The sequence below is a fragment of the Suricata suricatta genome, chromosome 3 (assembly GCF_006229205.1).
Source record: "Suricata suricatta isolate VVHF042 chromosome 3, meerkat_22Aug2017_6uvM2_HiC, whole genome shotgun sequence".
NCBI classification, from domain to species: Eukaryota; Metazoa; Chordata; class Mammalia; order Carnivora; family Herpestidae; genus Suricata; species Suricata suricatta.
In genome coordinates this window covers 22363457-22387322 of record NC_043702.1, presented here as the reverse complement: position 1 = coordinate 22387322, position 23866 = coordinate 22363457, and the positions used below count along the sequence as shown (strand labels likewise).

At 34.0% G+C, this 23866-nt stretch overlaps 1 protein-coding gene and 2 long non-coding RNA genes across 4 annotated transcripts in view; 1 reads left to right on the top strand and 2 right to left on the bottom strand.

Annotated features, from left to right (window-relative positions):
• Window positions 1–23866, top strand: part of SPAG16 (sperm associated antigen 16) — a 919440-nt gene that overhangs the window by 214514 nt on the left and 681060 nt on the right. The gene's annotated exons all lie outside the window — the stretch shown is intronic.
• Window positions 15075–18663, bottom strand: LOC115287466. Its single transcript, XR_003906498.1, has 2 exons — window positions 18596–18663; window positions 15075–15226 (listed from the first exon to the last, which is right to left on the bottom strand). It is a non-coding gene; the product is annotated as an uncharacterized LOC115287466 (long non-coding RNA).
• The window catches only part of LOC115287465, a 31248-nt gene continuing 26049 nt past the window's right edge, over window positions 18668–23866 (bottom strand). For both annotated transcript variants that reach the window (XR_003906496.1, XR_003906497.1), the window contains exon 3: window positions 18668–18700. This is a non-coding gene — a long non-coding RNA (uncharacterized LOC115287465). The remainder of the gene's footprint in view (window positions 18701–23866) is intronic.

Sequence of the window (23866 nt, the reverse complement as noted above, 5' to 3'; positions counted from 1 at the left end):
TTAACGTACTCTAGTGCTTTTATCACATTATATCTTGAATGTGCTAATCTGAAATAATTTCTTAGTAGATCCTTTGGTCTGCTGTCATTCTGGAGTTTATTTTTGTTATATTCCTTTTTTTTTAAACATTTATTTATTTTTGAGAGACAGAGACAGTGTGATCAGGGGAGAGGCAGAGAGAGAGAAAGGGAGACACAGAATCTGAAGCAGGCTCCAGGCTCTGAGTTGTCAGCACAGAGCCTGACAAGGGGCTCAAACGCACGAACTGTGAGATCATGACCTGAGCTGAAGTCAGACACTTAACTGACTGAGCCACCCAGGAGCCCCTATTTTTGTTATATTCCTGTCTAGTATACAAAGTTTCTTGAATTTCAATTTATACCTATCAGTTCCTCTCTTGAATTCCTCATTCATTCTGTTTGAGCAAAGGTATTTTCCAGTAGTTTAAAAGAGAAAGCATAGAAATACGTTTTCTGAATTACTGAATTACTAAATGTTTGAAATGGGGTTTTTTTTTGCTTTTATATTTCATTGATAATTTCACTGCCATAATTTTCAATATTCAAAATTATTTCCCACACAAGCATTTCTCATTGAAGACATTTTCCCATTGTCTTCCAGAATTCCGAGTTGCTAATAAGGTATCAAATGCTAACTGAATTTATCTTGAGAGGGTGGGGAGGGGAAGATTCTGTTTTTAGTGTCTTTTCTTACTCTTTGTCCTGAAATTTAAAGAGCTATGTCTAAGTATGTGCATTTTTATTTTGCTCGTTGTGACATCTTTTATTATGAAGATTCCTATATTAGTTTAGCCATGGGGCAGTTCATGGTATTTCTGTGGTAATAAGAAAATAACTAATAACTATGTTCTGTTTTTCTGGGAAACAAGTATATTTATTGAGATCAACTTTCTTTAGCTTATCTATATCTCTCCTTCTCTTCATATATTCTATCATTTTACTCTTTTCCCCTACATTTGGGGGAATTCTTTTTTCCTTTTTTAGTACTTATAATGATTTTGTTTTTGTATTCACAGTTATAATTTTAATTTCTATGAACTCTTTCTTATTCTATGATTGCTTCTTTGAAATGATAAGTTTTTTTCACATATGCAGTATGTCTTTTTGAATGTCTCTAAAAATACTGATTATGATGTTTCTGAACTTTGAATTATTTGTCTTCTTTCTTACCCGTATTTTCTTTGTATTTCTGTTTTCTCTTGCTTTTGTTCCATTCGTTTTCCTTCGTGTTAATTGTTTGCACATATTTATGAATGAAGAACTAAATGGATTACTATACCTGACTTGTTCCAGATTCTCTGCCATTGTAGTGCAGTTCTCTGAGTGGTTGTGCTGATTACAGGCCCCATATAGTAGAGGTACCTATAGATTGGTAAACTTGCTCATCTGTTCTCCTTACTGATCAATTAGGGTTAGACTGGAGGAAGGGGAGGTTCGCCCGTAAAAAAAAAAAAAACAGCATGCACCTTCATTAAGCCTTGCCTTCTCTTGGGCTGACCTCATCTATGCCTCCCTTTGCGTGGGTTAATCTGCTGTCCTAACTTATTCATATTCTCTGCACTTGAACAAATGTCTTTTGTCCTTACCCTTATTTCAGCAATTGAAAGATAGGAGGACATAGCAGAGGACAAAACTTGTGCCCAGCTCATATTCATGAATCAGAAATTTAAAACATATTTGAGAATGTTATTAACTTTTAAAATCATAACAAACCTGTGAGTAACTTAATATATGGGTGAAATAGTTTAAATGGAATTACTTGTAAATCACTGTACTGACAATTTGTTACATAAGTCTTGTAGCACATGAAATAATTAGAGAAGTAGTTTGTGAAGTAATTACAACTATTGCATTTTAACATTTATTGAACATGTCTTGCTTGTGTCAAACAGTGTTTTGAGTTCCTTACATATATTGATGTTATAAACACAACACTCCTATGACTTTTATACCACTGTCTATGGTATTTTACAGAAACTAAGCCTAAAACAATTAAGATACCTATCTATTCATGGTGAAACAGCTACTAAATGACAGAGCTAGGTCAGTCCTGTAGGCCTGATCCTGCATACTTCATTACATCCCTATTATGATGAAAATATTAGAATCATAAAAACAACGTATGTATGAAAATTCAAATTTTACTGGTTGTTTTATGATCACTAATATAAAATATTTATTTTTAATAATTTTTTAAAGAAGAGTTGTTAAAATGTGTTAGTGTATTAGACCTAGATCTACCCCCTTTTCTACCACATTCTAGTTTTGCACCCAGTTTCCATTTATTTACCTTTCTGCTCTTTATTTCTCTTCTCTGCTACATGTTCATTTCATTCCTCATGAAATATGTATTAAATGCTACTTTCCAGGCTCTATTCTAGGAATATGGGAGATAGTTATGAAAGAGAACAAAGTTATTTTCTCCATGGAATTTATAGTCTAGAGGGAAAAATAGCCCGTTAGTCAATCAAACTTGATATAGACTTCTGCTTTTAGCAGTAAAACTAGCTTGTTTCTGAGAAATTCTTCCATTCAGAACTAGTAACCTGGGCAAAATATAAAATATCACTTGTTAGACAAGGCATGGGGGAGCTACCCAAGTAGCAAGATTTGCAGGAGTCAAAATCCTACCTGTTTTCAAGCTGTTTTTCTTCTAGCTGATTTCACTTCCAAAAGATCTATTGAGACGTTAAGTAGCTGAGTAGGATGTGGAAACTGAGATGCTGAAAAATAGTCTGGGATTTTTCAGTAATCAAAAACTGGAAATAATCAGGACCTATAGACCAATTGCGAACATGCTAGCTTTTAGCTGAGACCCTGAAGGATTACAGCCTAGGAGTAAGAATCAACCAATAATAACCAAAGACTCACAAGGACTAAGACCAGTTTGGAATCAGCTCAGGGCCTTGAAGATAATCTATTCCTGGAGATAATCTGTCCCTAGCCCAAATGAATGCCACAGCTAACACGAACATATTGATGGTTCTAAGAATTTTGCTAGAATAGAGAGTAGGAGAGAAAAATTCTTAGTCCTGCTGAGAGTTTGTTGGATTAAGTGATTATTGGATCTGTATTGAAATGAGTGAAAGTGAAAGAGGATTCATAGGCAGGGAATATAGGAATGGCTTTATGTTTTTTTTTTTAAATTTATTTTTGAGAGACAGAGAGAGAGCGAGATCAGGGGAGGGTCAGAGAGAGAGGGAGACACAGAATATGAAACAGGCTTCAGGCTCTGAGCTAACTGCCAGCACAGAGCCCTGTGCGGAGCCCAAACCCACGAACCGTGAGATCATGACCTGAGCCGAAGCCAGATGCTTAACCGACTGAGCCAAGGAATGGCTTTAAAACTGGAGGTCATCCTTCTCTTCAATATGCTTATTTCTTCAGTTCTTAATTTTAAAAAAATGTAATTTAAGGAAGGAGATTTTTCAATTACTTTGAACTTTTAGACAAGTATTGAGAGGAGAAACCGAAATTTTATAGCTATTATTTTATTATAATCATAAGTAAATTGCTATTCTTCACAGTAATTTTTGACAATGGAATAATGACCTAAGCTAACTATGTAACATCTGGTATACCTTCTGTTGACTAAAAATCAATTAGAATTTTTAATGATTTCTATGCAACATCTGTATAATGATCTGATTCAAAGCCAAATTAAATGGCCTTTCTGGTGATGGTGTAGAAAGATACATTCATGGCTTTAAAAACTGTTCTCTCCTAGAGTGTACTATTTGAAAATATTTGGCTCATCTCTCCTGACTTGGTTATTAGATTTAATTTATGTGGTTAATAGTGTACATTGTTATATCTTAATAGACTGTGAAAACAAAATCAGAATTCATTGTTTAATTTTTCAAACACTTCTTTTAGCTCTAGCACTTGATTTTCTTTTCAAACTGTATTTTTTTTGAGTTGGAAAACAGTTTAAGTAATCCCTATATAATTAATTGCTGATGTTGTAATTTTCATCCTTCTGGCTTATCTTGAGCTATTGCCAGTGTTTAAATCTTCTGATTAGGAGAGTCAGTTGCAAACAGAAATATAATGAAGTGACCAAAAACTCGGGAGGCAAAGTTGGATGCTCTTTTCTAATCAACACAGATTCTAATGAACTCAGATGCCAGTTCTTAATCCTTGATTAATTATATTAATATATAGCAATCATTTTTATTGCTCTGTGATAATTTTTGACATCTCTGTTCCTCAAAAGGGTGCTATTATTTAAAAAGAAAATTAATACCCTTTCACCAAAATTGAAATTAATCTGTAGTTGATTGGTGCATGATATTGACCTCTGTTGCTTGTATTCTAAATGTAATTGATTTTGGTTAATAGTAGTCATTTCTCAGTGCTAAAAGCTGAGCCATTAATTTTGTTTTTGTATAAAATTCTCTCGACGTATTGCACTGTTTCCTGCTGCTCTGATTGCTTTGGAAATATCCTTTTCAGGTGTATTTTGTAGGTAATATGTCTGTAGTCTGTGATATCTTCTAGTTTTTTCATAATTTGAGTTTAATTAATTTTTTCATAGATTTCTAAACACATTTGTTTTGCTGGTTTAAAGAAATTATAAAACATGTTGATGATTTCCTAAACATATCTAGAGGCTTTGAATAAATAGTTTTGGTAAGGATAGGAACATATTTATGAAATATATGAAAACTCCAAAGTTAAGGGTAATCTAAACCAGTGTATGTCAAAGCTTAACATACATACTTGTCACTTGGGGATCTTGTTAAAAAGACAGGTTCAGGTTTAGTATGACAGAAGTGGGGTCTGAGATTATGAATGTCTAATGCCTGTGATGCCTATGCTGCTGGTCCTCAGATCATTTTTTTGAGGAACAAAGATATAAATAACTTGATGTTTTGATATCCTTGATTACTTTTTCATCAAGTAAAACTTCATTTTAGCCAGTATATTAATTTTCTCTTGTTACAGATAATATACTATTCTTGCATCTTTTGACTATAAAACTTCTTAGAAAAACAATCTAATCTTGTTTATCCAGTTTTTCATCAACTCTGCTGGGACCACTTACAATCAAATGTATGCCTACATTACTTTCCATGACTGTTCTTTTAATGTTCTATATCAGCTCACTCATCTCCAAACAGAAGTTATTTATGCTCACTGCTTATAGCAAATTAGGGGTAGAGGGCAAAGCCAATATTTCAAGGACACAAGGAACATTCTACATCAAAGTAATGGTGACAAAAGAATCTGGGGTGCTAAAGATCTTTGTATTTAAGGAATTGAACATGATAGGAAGAAATTCAATGGGTCAAATGGATATCATGGGACCTTCAGTTACACATGAATATGTCCTTATGCTGCTAGATAATGTTAAATCACACTAGTTGGGTTCTTATTAAGACTTCACCCTTACTTGTGAGGGTTACTATATACATATCAAGTATGTGTATCTTGTACATAACATATAAATAACAAGGAATTTTAAGCTGTGTTGGGTCACCCTTATTTTCCCCTTTGTCAGTCATGAAACAGAGAACAAGTGATGATGTACAACACAATAGCTCTTCACACACTCACACACACACACATGTGCGCGCACACTCTCACATGCATGTTTGTATTTATTTACACAATACACATGGTACATACGTACATACACCCATAATAATGGCTCACACCAGTGTCTGCAGTGCACCTTCCAATTTGATCACTGAGGTCAATGAATGCACTATTTCCATTGGTATATTACCTTTTATTTCTCCTTTGGTGTCCTTCTTATTAAGCCTGAGATTCCTCTGCACTGAAAAACCACCTAACCTGTATAACCCTTTTCTTGCTTCTCCCATCAACCCAAAACTCACAAATCATCCTCCGTTAACACAATGCTACTATTATCTCTAAAGTCATAACTGCTTATCTGTGAAATTAATGAGAACAGACTGACAAGTAGTACCCATAATCCATATTGAATGCATTAATTTAGATATCAAGATATTACCTATGAATTTTTATTCCTTCAAATAATCCACAGTGATAATTATACTTTTACAGAATATTTCTTGAAAGGGGGATCATTATATTGATACATTGAAAGTAATCTTAAAAGCATTAAAATGATAGCTTTTATAAACCAATATTTATTTGGTATTTTTCTCTTCTTTATCGATTAGAGAGGTATTGTCTTATCCTCATTTCAATTAATAAATTTTAATCAGTAATATATTGGCAATTATCAATTGTAGCTTCAAAAAATCTTATTTATAGTGGTTTCATGTAATATAGTTTTTCTCAGTAATGTTCACCATAAGCTCTGGGTGTTTAATAAAATATTGACATATTATTGGTCTATAAATAGTCATGCCAGTTTCTAATTGCTTAAGTTTCAAAGTAATTCTATATCATATTTTTATTCATTCAATGAACAATTGAATGAGTTTTTCAGAAATTCCAATCAACATTATGGTTTATTTTCATTAGTCAGTACACTGTAAATAGATATAGATCACTGATCTTGTGATGCTCCTCTCTGTTTTATCAGGTTTAAAGTCGTTGAGCACTATGCTCATTTGTCACAAATAATAGTTGCACATGGTCATGAATCTCTTCTCGGTCTGTTTTCCCCCCATATAGTTCTTGCAATATAAAATGGAAGTTCTGATAATGAGGTATATGCAAGTCCCATAAAGTGCTTCAGTTGATTCTTATATATTTTTCATACTTCATTTTAATTTCCTTTTATTTTTTACTTGGAAATTCATTAAATTTTTTTAATGTTTTATTTATTTTTGAGAGAGAGAGAGAGAGGGAGAGAGAGAGAGAGAGCATGAGCAGGGGAGGGTCAAAGAGAGGGAGATACAGAATCTGAAGCAGGCTCCAGGCTCTGAACTAGCTGTCAGCACAGAGTCTGATGTGGGGCTCAAACCCAAGAACTGCGAGATCATGACCTTAGCCAAAGTCGGATGCTCAACCAACTGACCCACCAGGCACCCTGGGAATTCATTTTTTTCAATATCAGGAACACAAGATCTAATTTTTCTTCCCCTCCTTAAGTATAGTCTTGAATACATAATAAATGCATGATATAAAGAGTACATTTTGATACAGAGATCACCATTATATGTTTCTTATGAAACCATATTTTAATCATGTTCATTTTATTCAAGGCTCTTTGTTTCCAGGAAACAGAAACCTACTCAAAGTAGCTTAAGTATTTAAGGGTATAACAGTATTGTGGAAAGGAAGTATAATTGGGCATTCTAGAGACAGATGCTGAGGTATTAGAGGACAGGGTGATGACGTCTTACCTCTCTGTCTCTGGGGCCACCAGCTCTCTGCTTTAACCTTTTGTATGTTTGCTCTGTTCTCTTCTCAGAAGAAGGAGATTCCACAGCTTCTGTTAGATTTTTTTTTTCTTTTCGATAACTAAAACTCTTATGTGAGCTGGATTATCACAAGAAAACTCTATGGTTGAATATACAATCAACTGTGCAGAAAAAGAAGCAAGACATAGGATTCAAACATCCAAAGACCAATTCATACAACAGAGTATGTTTGAAGAGAAGTTCCCCAAACATGACCACAATAATCTGCTATTTTGATCTATGCACGTTTTAACAGTATCATTGTTGATCACAAGTAATGTTTTCTTTTTTTTTAAGTTTTTTTTTTAATGTTTATTTTTGACAGAGAGACAAAGGGCAAGCTGGGGAAGAGCACAGAGAGAAGGAGACACAGAATCTGAGGCAGGCTCTTGGCTCCAACTCACTAATAACCTGAGTCAAAGTCAGATGCTTAATCAACTAAGCTACCCAGGCACCCCACAAATAATGTTTTCTTTCATGGAGAGAGCATAGGACCAAAAAAAAACCATTAAAAACATAGGATCCTAAAAGGTCTTGTATAATTTCAAAGCCATTGATTTAAATTTTAGACATGATAGCAATTACCTTTAAAAAGTACTGTAAAGGAAAACATTTAAAGAATGAGACAACTACTTTGTAAATTAATATCAAATGACAAAAAATAAGGTGCTATCTTAGTTTGGGCAGATACAAAAAGTACCATAGACTGGGTAGCTTATAAACAGCAGGTATTTATTCTTCACAGTTCTGGAGGATGGAAGTTTGAGATCAGGGTGCGAGCATGGTCCAATGCTGTGAAATTCACCTGGGTTGCAGCCCAAATTATTGCATTTTCACATGACAGAGTAGAGAGAAGAAGCATACTGCTTAGTAACTTTTATAAGGTCACTAACCTCACTTACGAGGGCTCAATCATGACCTCATCTAATCATAATTACCTCCCAAAGGTTCTACCTTCCAATACCATCACATTGAGGGGTAGGGTTTCAACATATAGATATGACGGTGGTGGGGGTGGGGAAGGGCACATTCAGTCCAAAGTATGTGCTGAGCTACCCCAGCTATATAAAACCCGAGCTATATAAAAATAGATTTGCATTAATTTTTATATTTTTCTTATCTTTTCCGTATTACTTATAAAGTTAAAAAAATATTACCAAATTTTAACATGATTGATGCAAGCATCTCATGAATAATATGTATAGTAAATTTCTATTTTATGGTACTACAAATAAAACCTAGGATTTAAGATTCTCTTTTAGGGGAAGTGCGACTGTAATGAAGTAAGAGAAACTTAAAGGTAAAGACAATCAGGATTTTATTAGTCTTTTATATACATATATATGTATATGTGTACATATGCATATATGTATACATAGTATAATATATACATATATACTATATATATGTTTATTATTTATTTTGAGGGGGCAGTGAGGGGCAGAGAGAAAGGGAGAGAGAGAATCCCAAGCAGGCTCCAAGCTGTCATTGCAGAGCCTGACACAGGGCTCAGTCTCCTGAACTGTGAGATCATGACCTAAGCTGAAATCAAGAGTTGGATGCTTAACTGACTGAGCTATCCAGGTGCTCCAAGATTTTATTAGTCTTAATTCATTAGTGTTGAGACAGAAAAAAATGAAAATTACTTTGTCTACTGATATTTAGGTTTTTTTTAATTAAGGTGGTAAATATTAGCTTTTATTTTTCTTTAAAAAAAATCTGTTCTCTTACAAAGGTGACCAGAGTTCCATCACATTTCTTTAATATGTACTATTAATATAGCTTAGAAATGGGGCACCTGGGTGGCTCAGTTGGTTGAGTGTCTGGCTTCAGCTCAGGTCATGATCTTGCAGTTTGTGGGTTCGAGCCCCATGTCAGGCTCTGTGCTGAGAGCTCAGAGCCTGGAGCCTGCTTCAGATTCTGTGTCTCCCTCTCTCTCTCTGACCCTACCCTGCTCATGCTGTCTCTCTCTCTCTCTAAAATAATTGAAACATTAAATTTTTTTTTTAAATATAGCTCAGGAATAGTTAACAATGACTGCTCAGGTAACTTGTGTATTTTATTATGATAGCCAATTTAAATATTTCTCAGTATAAATACAATTTTAAGAATCTGCATTTTAAAAATAATTTTCAAAAATATTTATTTTTGAGAGACACTCTCACACACACACACACACACACACACACACACACACAGCATGAGTGCAGGAGGGGCAGAGAGAGAGGGGGACACAGAATCTGAAGCAGGATCCAAGTTCTGAAGTGTCAGCGCAGAGTCTGATGCAGGGCCTGAACTCACAAACCATGAGACCGTGACCTAACTGAAGTCTGACACTTAACTGACTGAGCCACCCAGGAGTCCCAAGAGCCTGCATTTTAAAAATATAAATAAAAGCTGAATCAATGCTCTCTGTGCAAATTTTCACATTCTATATTTAATGTAATTTTAGTGTATATCTTGAGTTGGATTCTTTTCCATTGTACTAATATTGTATAGATCCTTGTCACTTGAGCACATTTTGGGTTCACTTTATTGTACAAATTTGTTTCTTCATTATTTTTATTCCAGAGGAAGAAATCATTTGGTTCTATAAGAAACTCGAGAATCAGAGCAAGGCCAGTGCTGAGTACAGGGCTCTACTGATAAGTGATAGAAGCCATTTTGCCACCTCCTCCCAAAGACTTGTACATAGCGTGCATCTCTGAGACCTAAGCAGCTTCATAGCAACATAGTCTCTGTGCTGTTCATATTCACAGTCTGATTTTGGCTTTATTACATTTATAAAAAACCTGATTTAATCAGGGTAATTCTCATTAATTTGCATTTAATGCAGAGTACATGCACTCTTTTTGCTGGAAAAGCAAAATAAGTTATAGGTAAACTCTATTAAAATATTCTTTTCATACAGATATCTAGACAAAAGAGTAATTTTTCATTCCTTCCTTTATAAATGGTTTCTTCTTATTATTCTTTTGTTTAATTAATTAATTAATTTTAATAAATTAAAATCGTTTAATTTATTTGACTATATTTAAATTTTTAAAATGTTTATGTATTTTTGAGAAAGAGAGAGATAGGAGAGAGGTGGAAGGGGAGGAGGGAAGAGGGACAGGGAGAGAGGGAGACAAAGAATCCAAAGCAGGCTCCAGTCTCTGAGCTGTCAGCAGAGCCCATTGTGGGAATGGAACCCACCAACCACAAAATCATGACCTGGACCTAAGTTGGCACCATTGACTGAGTCACCCAAGTGCCCCTGATTTTACTATATATAAATTGAGTGCATTTGAGTTTGCCTTTATATCTGTTTTTATTTTAAAGAAAGAGAAAGAGAGAGAGAGAGCAAGAGAAAGCAGGTGTGGGAGAGGGCCAGAGGGAGAGAGAGAGCAAATCTTAAGTAGGCTCCATGCTCAGCATGGAGCCAGATAAGGGGCTCAATGCCATGACCCTGGGATCATAACCAGAGCCAAAATCAAGAATGGGACATGCTCAACCTACTGAGCCACACAGGTGCCCCTTGAATTGAGTACATATCAATTGATAAAATCTACAATTTCATATGCATCTTTTCACTAACATATCTATTTTGTTAGTCAAAATAATAAGTTTAGAGATAAAGTAGTAGCTTCTTATTATCCCTTGGCTCTCCTCATCAACAACTTTGAATCTGTGATCTAAAATTAATTGGCATGACATTATGGACATGTATGATATAAAAACAAAAAACATAATTGTGCTATTTATGGTGATTGTACATATATATCAGAAGATTCATGTTGTTTATCTGAATAACATTAAATATCCCATTATATAATTCCATGGGAAAGTGTTCCTAAAATTTAATTGCAATTGATGTTGCTAGATTATTTCCCAAAAGATTGTGGTGATTTACAACCCCACCAACAATGGATAGAGTGCTATGTTTTTAATCCTTGCCAGCATGCATTTTATTGCTCTTTATAAGATTTTTACACTCAGAATGGAAATGTTATTCATTATTGTTTAGCTTGCTTTTCCCTTACTAATAGTGAGATAGATCATCATTTGACAGGTGTATCAACGATGTACATTTTCTCTTTTGTAAGAGTCCTACTTGTACTCTTGCTTAATTTTTTTGTTGGTTTGTTGTTTTCATATAAGTTTATAGGTACTTCTTGCCATGCATTTGCTTATATGCCAGGGTTTTTACAAATATATCTCCCAGCCTAACATAGTTCTTTTTTTCACATTTAAATAAACTTCATGTAATTAAGTAAGCCTATATTTTCCTTTATGGATTTCTTTCTGTTTTGCCTAATAAGATTTCTGCTAATTCAAGTTAACTTTTTTTCAGTATTTTACATTTAAATGTAAGGGTGTAACCCAGTATTATTAATCAAGATCAATTTTGTTGAGTAACTCTAAAGCTCTTTTCGACCACTAATCATATTTTCTGTATTTATCATTACTATTTTAATAGTTTAAGGTTGTTAAGGTTTAACTTTTTTCCCTGCTATTATTTAAAGGCCCTAATTGTTCTTTGGTAAACCACACTTTTTACCTATGTACTGTTGATCTCTCTGCCAAGACCAAGTTTACCCTAATCAGAGTAAACCACTTATCATATCTAATTTCTATCCCAATTAGGGTCAGATATTTCAATGTTGGGGTGGAAGTAGGATAGTAGCAAAAAAAAAAAAAAGCCTTTCAGTTTTCCTCTTTGTATGATTCTCCAATGTAAAACTTAGAACATCTGTAGCCATCTTGCTATGATGATGGAAGCCAGCTAAAGATGAATCTAATACCAAAAAGAAGTATAACTCAGACAAAGATGCTGTGATATGTGAGGTGTGAATCAATCCCCACCTAAAGCTAGCTTTATTAATGGAAATCTCAGTTTAAAAAGTCAAATAATTTTTGACACTAAATTTTTAAATGGGTCCTCTTACCTTTCCTATATCATAAAGAGTCACTAAAGACATTCTTTAGTTATGAAATGTGGACTATGAAATGCAAGGAGTATCTCTTGTATGTTCTCACACTATCTGCCTTTTGAGTTTCCTAAATCTGAATTATATCATTATATTTAATTTACAGTATAAAAACTTGCCTTTTACTGTTACAATGCTTTTAAAGAGAGAACGGTACTATGTAGAATCTATAAATGGTACTGTGATACTATCTAGAACTTTCTCTAAGACTTTCAGCTTTATAGTTTATATAATATGACTCTTCCTCCTATTATATTCCTCTTAAATTTTTTTAGCATCAACAAAGATCAGATAAATATATCATACTTTTGTGCATAGCCTTGAGTGTTAATGACAAAGTGTGGTGGGAAGAAATAGTTATTTTTAACAATCAGCCCAAAATTCTTTTTTATACAAAAGCATTCTCCAATTGGGGGTGCTTTATACAACTTTAATGATGAAATATGAGTCCCTGAGGTCATGGACTGAAAATGACAGGGAAAAAAAGATAGCTGACACTGTACTGAATATTAAGGTATAGCAATTGGAGAGTAAGGCAAGAACCAAGAGAAAGAGGAAAATGGAAGACTTAAAATTTTTTTAATGTTTCTTTATTTTTTGAGAGAGAGACAGAGCATGAGCAGGGAAGGGGCACAAGGAGAGGGAAACAGAATCCAAAGCAGGCTCCAGTGTCTAAACTGTCAGCACAGAGCCCAATGCAGGGCTTGAGCTCATGTGAGATCACGACTTGAGCTGAAGACTACCGGATTCCAGCTCCAGCGGGTCCAGGGTTCCCCTGAAGGATGGATGGTGTTGGTGAGAGAGCGTGAGAGAGCCTTGTTTTGTTCTGATCAGCAGATGGGCACCACCCCTGCCCATCTGGCAGGGGTCTTTACCCTGTCTATTTCTCAAGCTTTATTTATGGCAAAAGGTACAAGGACCAGAAAGAGCAGTAAATGACTTCTCATAGATAATTTTTATAATTTTCCAGGACACAGGTTCTACAGAATTTGCAATTCTAGTAGTAATGATTGTCATAAAAAACTTAGTTAGAGGCACTCATGTTGTCATATGTATTTTTTATAAAACCTCAGGTCTAGCCTTAAGGAAGCGACCTTTAACCAAGAGGCAAACAGCATTGTTTAGAAAATGTCAGCTTTTTATGAGTAAGGGTCATTAGGCTGTTTATAACTATAAGAGAAAGTTCCCAGAAAAACAAGTTCTCAGGAGTCATAATGTCTGCTCTCATATTCCCAAAGATGATTGATACATTTTATTGCAGTAGTGACTTTTACAAAGGCATTCAGGCCCAGAAGGTAGTCAGTTATCAGTTGATTGCTTAGGGAAAAATTATATGTTGCATTAAGGTGTATTTAGCTTACTCATCTTTTTCCTGACCAGGTGCAGTCACACCTCAGGGACAGGGCAGGGGGCCAGGCCGCTCCTGACACTAATCAGCAAAGAACTCTGAGGTTTGGTACCCAAGCAGAAATGAAAATTTCAAGAGGGTGGATTTTGTGAGCTATCCAGGGGCAAGAGACCGTGCAAACTTGCCGTACCCTCACCAGGAATTTTCACTCTACCAGTAAGTTCAAATAGTTCCCAACAGAAGACAACCACTTAACTGACTGAGCAACCCAGGTGTTCCAGAAGGACTTTAAAAATATGAGCTTTTGATATTCACTTTTGCTGGAGGCCCGCTCCGGCTGGTCCAGGGCTCCCTGAAGGGGTAGTGGAGGATGAGAACAATGAAGAGACACTCACGCAGTTTCTTAATTGGTCCAGCCTAACATCGTCTTATCCTCTATATTTCTCCTTATCATCTCCTGTCTCGCCAACTCTTGGACCTTTATTTATAGACTTATGACATCAAAAGGTGGAATTTTTACAAATAATTCTCAGTGATAAAGATGCTTTGAAAAGGGTGCAGAAACAGGTTTTACAGAGGCATTTCTTCAGAACTATTCTAATTACAAAGAGGTAACTTACATATCATAGGATAACAGGATATTCTCAGTGAAAAGCAGATAACATACACATTTGTTTGAACTGGTAGTAAATCTTACAACTAAGAAGAAAGCAAGATGTTTTCAGCGAGAAGCAGATAGCAAACACATTTTATATAACACTGATGCTAAAATTCAGTCATAGACAGGGCTAGGAGGCATTCTATTTGGCTCACAAGAGGAAGAATACATTCGTGATGGTTAGTAAGTAAACCTTTTGTCAACCTTGTTCTTTGATGTTGAAGGTGTAAGCGCCATAGGCGCCCTAGAGGAGCCAGACTTTGCATATGAGTTTAAGTTGTAACTACTCTTACCCATCCTCACAATGGGCACCAAATTAGCATATGTATGTGGAGTAACTTGTGCCTGCCTCTTGTTTGTTTCTATTTCCTAAGTTAGGCTTTCTCTCTGGGCCAGGGTAAACATTGTCTTTTAACCCCCTTCATTTTCATGTCTTAAGTTCGTGAAGCTCGATAGAAGAGCCTTTCAACAAACACCTGCAGTGCCTTGTTTAACTTCCTCTTCACAGAAGTGGGAATATGCTTCCTCCCATGCGGTTTCTGGGGAATATCGGTCTGATTTGGAACCTTGTGAGGCCTAATCAATAGCAACAGGCTTAATTTTACATGAACAATCAGTTAACAGAAGGAGATGCCAGCTTCCGTCACCTATGGCAGGAGCCGTGCTACATCTACCATTTCCTTACTGTGCCCATGTCATCCAGCAAGGCCGGTGCGGCTCCCAGCACACTTTTAATTTTTTTTTTTTTTTTTTTTGTGCTAGATAAATGTCTTTTAGAAAGGGCACTGTGTGCTTCGGATGGCATGTTGTTCTATGTATTGTAGTAAATTCAGTTGCAGGAAGTCATAGATGATTCCCAATAATCATTGAAAATCAGTTTTTTGCCCCTGTGGAGAGAAGGAACATAGGTTACTCTCTTCAGTTCGGTCTACTTATGTTTGGTTGGAGGAGTCACTGTTCTGCGATGAAAGCAACATTCATTTTCATTAGAAGTTCTTTGTTTAGGCATTGGTGACTAATTACATAAATAACCAGAACCTCAGTTTCAGGGAGCAATAACTCCGATGAAAAAATAAAAGAGGCATATTCATATTTATTAAATGGTATTTCATATTTTATTTAATGGCAAATTTATAGCTGTTAATTTTAGTAAATAAGCTCACTGTTTCTATTTCTGTTTTTTCAAATCTTAGTATGGTATGTGCACCATAGAGTATGTTTTAAGAGGAAAACCCAACATACTATATTGACATATAAATTAAATTGACTATTTTATTTCTATTTTTTGTTTTTTTTAATAATAATGTATTTTCTCTGGGGAAAAAAAAACAGGCTTCTTTTCAGATGCAGTGAAACAAATACCAACTTGCCAGTACAAAAATAGCCTATATCTAGTTTTGAAAATAATTAGTTACACTGGATCCAAGACAAAAATATGTGATATACTATTTAATATTTTCTCAAAAGTTTGTCACTAGTTGACAATTTTTCTTTAAGTATTTATTACCGCTGCTGTTGGAAATATTAGTTGTGTTGCAGTATTTTTCATTTCTTATTAACCATTTTGCCTTTCTTTTAGAAATAACAGAAAGTAGGAAACCGTGTTACATTTTTTTCCCTCAAAGGCTTGTCTAATGCTTTATACATTACTAAATTTTTATGGAAGACTGACAATAAAGAGATTATGTTGAAGACAAATAGAAAGAGTAGATGTTGGTATTTTTCCTGGTAGCTGAGTTAAAAAGAACACCATCTTGTCTGAGATTTTGCCTTTGGTAAGGAAAGAGATGGGTTTCCCCTAAAGTGTTTTTCTTCTATGGTCCTCATTATGATCTCTTGATTATTTTTTTAAGAAATTCAACTAGACAAAGAGAAAATTTTGTTGGAAAATCTGAATTTTTCTGATTTTTTAAAAACAAGCTGATGTATCCTATAGAAACTATTAGCAAGATGTTTTAGGTTTTAGAAAATAGCAATAGATTACAAACAAGATGAGTGCAGACTTGTCCACCCATCATTTGGCTAATGAAAAAACAAGCACCTGACACTAAGACATTTCATGAAAAATCATGGACTAATCTAATTATAGAGCTGTTGTAAATTTTAATAAGATTATAGTATTCTTGAAGCTAGGGATTATATGACAATCATGTGCTGATGTTCTCAGTCACCCAGCAGAGTACCTAGCCCTCTAACATTGTCTTGGCTAAATCTGTTCAAATTGTTTTTATACTGTTAATAACATACTTTATTGGAGGTTTTTTGTTTTTTGTTTTTTGTTTTTGTTTTTCAGCGTTTGAAGTCAACTCTAGGAAATGTAGTTGGATAATTGACCTTGGAGTCTTCCAACTGCAATGGGAACATACTGTGTACTGTAACAGAAAATGGGGAAACAATGGTGAAGGCTGAAAAAAATATTTATAACTAATTAACAATAGCTTTTAATGAACATTTAAAATAATATTTTCTGATTTATATTTGTGAATGTGAAAGATTTTTCAGAATTGTAAAGGCTTTGTTTGAGGACAACCAAATATGAACATATATTTCTTGGTAAACATTAATATCATCCATGCAGCACATACCAAGTTTTTCCCCTTTAAATTCACTCTTTCTAAAATATAGCAGTTTCTATTCTTAGAGCGATAAAATACAGGCTCTGTCAAATGAATAAATATTTGTAAACATTTATATTGGCATGATTTTACCCTGACAAATAATTTTTGGAAATGACAAAGTGGCAGAACTAGTGTGAATTATGACTCTTGTCCGTGGCAAGGAAATGGTAACAAACAGAATTTTAAAAAGACTGATTTTGAATCATTTAATACCAGCCCCCCTCCCCCGTTTTTTGCCAAATGAAAGCATTTAGTGTAATCATCTCTATAACATATTGTGATGTCTGTAGTGATGAATGTACTGAATTATGCCATACATTTAGATTTTTTTTTTAGGGATTACATAAAAAGAAATAGTGCATACAACTCAATTGCTTCTTAGCTATGATAATTTCTGTTATTTGAAATCTTATCCCAAGATAGTTTTTCAGTAGATGATTGGCTAAACTTATAATAAAGATTTGCATATTCAAAAGGTAGCATATTATGAAATCTAAAATTCTCTATTGATATTTGTCCCTTAAAGACTTTAAAGGGGTATACAGGGTTGGAAAGGTTAGATGACTGATTAATCAAGAAGATCTTAGAGGTGCCTTTGTGGCTCAACTGGTTAAGCATCTGACTCTTGATTTCAGCTCAGGTCATGATCTCATGGTTTGTGGGTTTAAGCCCCACATCAGACTGTGTGCTGACAGCACAGAGCATGCTTGGGATTCTCTCTCTTCCTCTCTCTCTGCCTCTCCCCCTCCTCTCAAAGTAAATATATTAAAAAAAAAACTTATAAGAAATTTCTATTTTACAATAAGATAAATTATTATTTTCCTATATACTTAAATTTAATTTTATTTATTAATAAACTCATATTTATTTCTCCATGTTTAAAGATTTATTTAATTTTATTAATTTTTTGCCTAATCTCAAAATGACTGTCTTTTTAATAGCGTTGATATATAAAATGTGATATTCAATTTGATTCTAATTAAGATTAGTGGGGTTTTTTTATTTTATTTTTTTAAGATTGAAAGTCCTTTTTCATTTCAGGGTATAATATCTGAATATTTTCTTTTATATCTCAAGAAAATGAGTCTTGTAGGTAATCTGCCCAGCTAGTAAAAATGACTCTACGCTATAGTTTATAAAGCATGTTTGATCAGTAACCTCCACAGATGCAATCTGTTTATGCAAAACTACCACAGTGCCCCAGTGTGCATAAGTACATATTTTTTCAGTAAGAATAACAGAAGGTCTGGTCACAACGTTGTCAATTCAAATTATTTCTCCAATGTAAAATATACCTTTGGGATGGGTAAAATAGGTGATGGGGATTAAAGAGTACACTTATCATGAGTATCATGATCTCATGGTTTGTGGGTTTAAGTGAGTATCATTGTTTCTTGACAAATGATTGTGCCCTATGACTCTAACATAGTATAAATCTTAATTAAAATGCATACAGGGCAAATATTTATATATCAGAAAACTTCAGTTTTAAATAAGAAAGAGATTAGAGGTAAATTCTAAAACATGTTGGTATAGGTAATCTTTCAGCTATTCATTCTGTAGAATTATAACTCTAAAACACAGCTGGATAACTTATTTATATTACTGTTTACTAAAAAAATAGTATCTATAACTTACCCTTTCAATAGCCTTTAGTTTTTTGAGGTATTTTACCCTCTATGTTCATTTCAGCTGCCTTTCCCTACCTTCATGATGGTATAGCTGAAAAAATCTTTTTGGAACCTGTAAATGAGGACAACTTATGAGACTTGTCAAATGCTTAGCTGTTAGTACTAAATCAGTGTAATATGTGATCATATGAACTCCACTAATACCATGTAGACCATTTTAAATTACACATTTAGCAAAAGTTAGTTAACCAGAATGTCCTATGTCCATTTTGTAAACATCTCTTGAACAAATAAAATATTTGATTCTTTTATTTAGGTAATTCAAACTAGTATTTATCTTTTTTTATGTTGTAATCCTCATAGCTGTTGTATTTATAGTATTACCATGGTGTAGAGAACATGCCTATGTATAGATATGAAGTAAAGACCAGCTTAAAAATGGAATAATCATTGATGTTAGAAATATTTTATGTTACCTCTTATCAAATTCAATAATTCCTTGAAGAAATTTAAACATTTTTAAGATTTTGCATTTGTTAAAGTACACTGTGTGCTGCTAAGTTCCATGCTAGCTAGCTAAAGGTTTGGTACTTGACCTTCAAGAGTTTATAGTAAGAGAAGTTTCAGAAAGATCTAGAAATGCAGAAAATCATATGTTTATAGAAATAACTGCAGGAAAATGAACATTTTAGAAGAAAAATTAATTGTAAAAGGGACCTATCAGACATTAAATATTGTTAGAATAAAATGTAAACGTTAGAGATGAGATTTAAATGATAGGCAGAAGCCAAGTCATTTGGTGCTATATGCTACTCCTGAAAAAAGAGTTTGAGCCTAGAGTCATTGTTGGATTATAAGCAAGGAAATGACTTGAAGGCATACATTTCAGAAAAGAGGATGGGTTAGATATTGGATGCATAAAGATAAGATTTAATAGAAAATCTAGTGAGATTGCATTAAAATAACTGTTGGGATTTAAATTTAAAGGGATTTGGGGAAACGGATCAAATTGAATACTTAGAGTGAAGAAGAGGGAGGCTCTTAGTATCTAGCTTGGTTCATTGAATGGATGACAGTATCATTCCTTAAAATTAGAAGCAAGAGGAAGACTGGATGTTGAGGGTGGGGAGACAGATAACAAGTTTAATGCATGAAAAGTGAAGATTGCTAGGAGAAAATCTGAAGCTTAGGAAAAATGTCCAAGCTTTGAAGATGTAATTCTGAGATTCATCTAGTGTTCTTATGTTTATTCCTATGTATTTCTATTATTAGATAGGAAAAATCATTGTCGTGTGCAATTTTAAAACTCACCTGAGTAATATGTGAAAGGGATTTTTTCTTTATTTAAGCAATATATTAAACATCAAAGACACATGAGTAATTTAAAATGATTTCAGTTTGTTCATTTCCTTCTTTTTATCTTTTTTAATAGAACATTTATATGTTGTCCATTACTTATCAGTCATGAAGATACATCCTCACATGCTCATATTAACAGGAAATTGAATATGGACCATTACAATGAAGGCCTAGAGTAATTTAAAAGGATGATGTCTTAGACTATTGGAAAACTTCAACATTATTTTTAAACAAAACACTAACCACCTCACAAATCCACACTGGGTCTGTGATTTATTTTGCATGAAAATCTAAAAGTACATCATAATGACGTCCCACTAAAATTTTTATCCATTTTGAGGTGTACTACAATTGAATGGCAGAGTATCAGAAGAGCAATCAGTTATTATACCAAGGTTCTTATATGGTAGAAAATTGTTAGTTTAGAAAAATGAGCTCAGAATTAAATGATGATCTGATTTATTGTTTCTTGAAATGGAAATCCTTGTTGCTAATAATGATTTTTTAGCATTATTTATCAGTTTTTTTTTAATTTTGAATCTTCATTTCAGAGAACTTAACCTTTAATAGCATACACTTAATTTTTTTTATTTTGTTTTTGTTTTGAGAGAGAGAGACAGAGAGCAAATGGGGAGGGGCACAGAGAGGGAGGGAGACAGAATCCCAGGCAGGGTTTGCCCTATCAGTGCAGATCGCAATATGGTGCCCAAACTCAGGAACCATGAGATTATGACCGAGGCCAAAGTCAAGAGTTGGATGCTTAACCAACTGAGCCACTCAGTTACCCCTGTTTGTTAGGTTTTTAGAGAGATAAAAACTGTAGTAAACTGTTTATTAGATTCAACAATACTCTTTTGTAGACAAAAAAGAAAGAATAATATAGAATATTTGCTTGATTATGTTTATATAAAATTTCCTCAGTTTGGTTGGGCTCCTGTAGATTGCCCAAGCTTTGTCAAAAAGCAGAAAATTAAATTATAATAAGGTTGAGCAAACAGAATTACTTCTATGATTTTATATTATATTATGATTATGATTATGTTATGATTTTATATTACCAGAAGCCTAAATATACCTTCATAGTTGAAATATTTTGTCTACAATTTACTTTACTAAATATATAGGTATTTTATTAATAAATAAAGAGAAGGTGCTAATTTTTCAAATCAATTATAAGATTTCTAAATTTCAATTAACTATCAAAATTTAATTAACTATCAAAACTAACTCCTAAATCTTCCCAGTATTGAACTATAGAAGTTGCTCCAACTTTGTGACACAAATTGGAGTAGATGGAACCCTAACTGTAGCTCTGACTGTGGCAAACCTAGTGTCTTTAACCATTTCTTGTGCCAGGGTGGACCCCACTTCTCATCTTTGCTAAAGAACTCCATGATGGCTTCTTCTTTCCTTGAGAATAATTTCCTCTGAATGTTGGAAATACTAGGTGTTCTTTTGAGTTTACATATTTTGTCATGTATACCTCAGGAATAATAGTATTCCCTCCTATTTTTTTTCAGATCTGCATAGTTATGAATCTTTTGAAAGTATTAATGCTCCTAATCCTTAACCAACGTGATAGTCAATGTTACATTAACATATAAAAGGTCAGAGCATTTGCTATGAAAAACATGCTAAAAACTGGCTGGTTTCTTATAAAAGATAAAATTTCAACAGTTTTTGTATATAAGTGTACATTTTTGGTTCCTTATTCTGGTCATCTTTATCTTCTAGGCTATAGGAAGCACCACCACCTATTACTTAAACTGTATTACATTCTGGAGTATACATATTTGAAAATCCATTCATTATCTGCTTATTTGGAAAGATCATTTAGTGCTGACTCTGAAAAGACCCTATTTTGAACACTTTCAGTTAACTATACTTCTAGGAATGCTTCTGTACAAATTCTAGTTTCTGTGTTCTTTGCCACTGTCAATTAGTAGTAAGAATAATATAACTTTTTAGTGATATGTCCCAAGGAAGACAATGCTTTTAAGATTAGGAAAGCCACGATGCTCAAAATAGATATTAAGTTCAAGTATATTATAATACTTAACATTAATCAGCTGAAGGGTGCCTGCGTGGTTCAGTTGGTTAAGGTCGGACTCTTGGTATCCACTTGGATCACTATCTCACAGTTCCTGAGTTGGAGCCCCATGTAGGGCTCTACGCTGACTGCTGGAAACCTGCTTAGGATTTCTCTTTCCCTCTCTTTATGACCCTCCCTGGCTTGTTCTCTCTCTTTCTTCTCCCTCTCTCTCTAAAAATTTATAAATAAAAAATAAATTGGGGCACCTGGGTTGCTCAGGCGATTAATCATCTGACTTTGGCTCAAGTCATGATTTTGAGCCTTGTACTGGGCTCTGGGCTGGTAGTTCAGAGGCTGGAGGCTACTTTTTTGTCTCCCTCTCTGTCCCTCCCCTGCTTGTGCTCTGTCTCTTTCTCTCAAAAATAAATAAATATTTAAAAATTAAAAATAAAGAAATAAAGAGTTAATCAGTTGTAATAGTTTTATCTTTATTTGACCATTAAAAATTACTACATTTAAAATTCCTTGCTCCATATTTCATTTATGTTCAAAATTTTATGTATATTAAAGAAAATAATGCAAGGTTAGGGCTTAAGCATATGAAACAATTAAAGAAAGGGCCTCTAATTCTATAAGTATGAAAATAAAACTATACTCTGGATACTGAAGTGTAACTATATAAAATCTGTAAACAATCACATGCATCCACAGACACCTATACAAAAATCACAAAAAATATGGGTCTACCTGCTTCACTCATATAAAATGAATCTTTTTATGAAGGATTCTGATTGAATCAGTCTAGTATTTTAGCTTTTGTTACATTGGTCTGGTATTTTAGCTTTCTATTAGGAAAAACCAAATACAGGATACATAATTATATGCTAATGTTTGTTTTGAAATATTCACTTAAAAATTAAAAACTTTTTAAAAGCTGCATGGTCAGTAAGTCAAACTATTGGTTGAACAATGCAAATACATTTAACAAATTAAATATATATGTTCCTGAACTATCCCCTAATGTTCAATATGCTGTGAAGCATCTGGAAATTTTAACAATGAAGGTAATAGACCAGGTGACTTTTTACTCCCTTTTAGCTTGTTCCTGTTCTTTGGAGACAGGAAGGTAGACCTTCTACACAGGAAGGATCTTTGGAAAAATTGTTATCCATGTCTGTTCTTTCAGAAGAGAGGAACTTCAGTTTGAATGGTGCTAATGAAGTTCCCTACTGAGCAATGCAGAGCAGGCAATTTGAGTCTGTTGAGGGGAATGAATCTCTAAAATGGAGTTACCATTTTGTCAAGCTGAATGTGCTATTCTAGTACAGGTAGTACTCATAGAGACCCTTTTTCCCTTTTCTTCCATTTAAAGGCCATTCTATCAGACAGGTATAATATATTGCAATACGTCTTAATGATACTTAAAACCACATCGCTCTGCAATAGATGCCACCCCCCCCCATCGCCATTATGTTTGTCTGAATTTTTCTGTATTTCTGCTTTCTTCTGATTCAGGAAACAGCTTTAGTCTCATATTTTTCTACCTATAGAAAAGCATCTAATATACCCATTTCTCATTTAACATTTAGCCAGTGTCTTTCTGGAAGCTGCCTCAGAAGTAAGAAAATCGGATGGAATGCATTTGGAGCTATATTTCATGGCTTACACACATGCCTCTTCCTATTGTCTCCTGTGGTTTCTAATATCCCTCTCAGATATAACTGTATTTTCTCAAGTCTTTTATTGACACCTGACCAGATTCTGCATACTAAGGTGCTATGTTGACATTGATTAAATTTATGAAATGATGATCACAACGTTGATCATTTGGAAAATGCCTTTATCCTTCTCTATTTTCCATCTGGTCATCTGTGCCTCACCTTTGCT